This window comes from Dioscorea cayenensis, chromosome 15 (assembly GCF_009730915.1).
Source record: "Dioscorea cayenensis subsp. rotundata cultivar TDr96_F1 chromosome 15, TDr96_F1_v2_PseudoChromosome.rev07_lg8_w22 25.fasta, whole genome shotgun sequence".
NCBI classification, from domain to species: Eukaryota; Viridiplantae; Streptophyta; class Magnoliopsida; order Dioscoreales; family Dioscoreaceae; genus Dioscorea; species Dioscorea cayenensis.
In genome coordinates, this window is record NC_052485.1 from 10,670,658 (window position 1) to 10,672,980 (window position 2,323).

A 2,323-nucleotide genomic window follows, 5' to 3' on the forward strand; every position below is an offset into this window, starting at 1 on the left:
TTTCTTATTCCTTCTCAATACTTTTAGAGGTGGTTATAACCGCCTCTATAACTAATAATTTCTTATTCCTTAATAGTTTTAGAGGAGGTTAAAACCGCCTCTATAACTAAAAATTTCTTATTCCTCTTAAATAGTTGTAGAGGCGGTTATAACCGCCTCTATAGCTAATAATTTATTTTAAAAGTGATTTTATCCATCCTCAATGGTATTAGAGATGGTTGTAACCGCCTCTATATCTAATAATTTTTATCACTCTTCAAAAGTTTTAGAGGTGGTTATAATCCCCTCTAATACTATTATTTTTCTAATATGTTCATACTTTTAGAGGCGGTTATAACCGCCTCTAAATTTATTCATTAATGGAATTAAATTTTAATTTATTTTTCTATTAATAATAAATAGATTTGTTCAACCTATATATGAAAAACATAAATCTTTTAATACATTCAAAAGTATTCTAAATTTAATTTCATTGACTTTTATTGACAAGTAATGAGCTCAAGTGCAATGTCTTTTGATTAATAACAAAATGTAAAGAGTTTTACATATTTATTTATTTTTATTACAAAATTTTTTTTTACTTAATTACACAAAATAAAAAGCTTCGAATATCCCCTTAATCTTCAACCCTCTCAATCTTTAACCATGATTCTCCTACATAAGTAAACAAAAATTATCAAATAACGAGCTATAATTGTAATTAAAATAAAATAAAGAACTATTAAATGTTAAATTATAAATCAAAAGGATCAATAGTATGGTTTTTGGAAGGCCATAAGTACAGGAGATAGAATGGACAGTACACTGACGGACATGGCTGTAGTCATGAAACAACAAGACAGAGCAGAGGAAGCTGTGGAGGCTATCAAGTCCTTTCACCATCTTTGTTCCAAACAAGCTCAAGAACCCTTTGATAACATTCTCATTGACCTCTACAAGGTATTCCAATATATATATCATTCATCTAGGATACAAGTCATTAACCATATATGAACCTTTAATCTGAACAAGCTAATGGTATTTATCAAAGTCTAAGAATCCGTTGATAATATTTCATTGCCTTAATGCAAGATATATTAATTTATCTAAAAATACATGTCAATACTAGTAATACAAAAGACACACATATTCGTCTAGGATAGAAGTCAAGCATGAACCCTTAATCTGAAATGATCTAATGGTATTAGTGTGGACACAAAAGTTTAGGTCCAAAACAAGTCTAACAATCTGTAGATAATATTTCATTGCCTTAGTGCAAGATGTATTTGTCTAAAAATATAAGTCAAACATTCTTCTTTTTAAAATTCTCAATTCTGGCAATAAGCTAGTGGTTTCAATGTAGCTTGGTATTGAAAACACTAGAACAAATAGGTTGCCAAATATTCATATGGTTACCATTTGTTTTGGTGCTCAGAAACTTGGAAAAATACCAGAACAAATACACTTGTTAAAGCGAAAACTGCAAAAGATATACCTGGGGGAGACTTTCAATGGAAAGACAACAAAGACTGCGCTGCGTGATCACACGGAAAGAAACTTTAAGTTACCATCCATCAAAAGATATCTTGCCTTCCAGTAAGCTTCAACATTTTTACTAGTCAATTAACATAAATGCATGCATGTTGTGTGTGAATGAAATAAATATTTATGAATGATTCTAAAGACATTTGGTACCTTGATAGCAGACAAGTGATCTAACTTATTGATCCCAGGGGAACCTTGGTTGGGCATACATGCAGCAAACCAACTATGGTGCAGTGGAGGTAGCGTACTGGAAAGCACAAATGATCGATACCGATGCCAACAAGGCTTGCAACCTTGCTCTCTTCCTCATGAAGTAGGCCCAGTTTGATGAAAATTGGAGTTTGCTGCAGGAAATCCTCAATGGGAAACTACCGCATTTGGATGATAGCAAGACCCTGAAAAGAACAGAGGAATTGATGGATGAGATAGAATGACAAACTTTGTTCTCTTAGTTAACATGATGCCAAAGAACGACACACGATGAGATCGTGAGAATTGAGCACCTACTGGGAGAATAGTCTCATTTGATTCATGTCATTGAAGAGATATCTCCATTCAGAGATCAGATACCATGCTGAGATTATGCATTTAGACTGTTTTTGTGTGTGTGTGTGTGTGTGTGTGTGTGTGTGTGTGTGAATGTGCATCTGCAAAGCATATTTGTGTAGATCTATAAATAAACAATAATCTGTTGTTTGAGTGCAACATACATACCCAAATGTTAAACATAAAATGAGGCACCGCAAAAGTAATGTTTTGAACATGACATTTAATGATCAATTGTCACATTGGACAAGAG

The 2,323-nt window shown here is 32.6% G+C and overlaps 1 pseudogene; it reads left to right on the forward strand.

Annotated features, from left to right (window-relative positions):
- The first annotated feature begins 725 nt into the window (after window positions 1-725).
- Window positions 726-1,841, forward strand: LOC120277689 (annotated as a pseudogene).
- The last annotated feature ends 482 nt before the right edge of the window (window positions 1,842-2,323 follow it).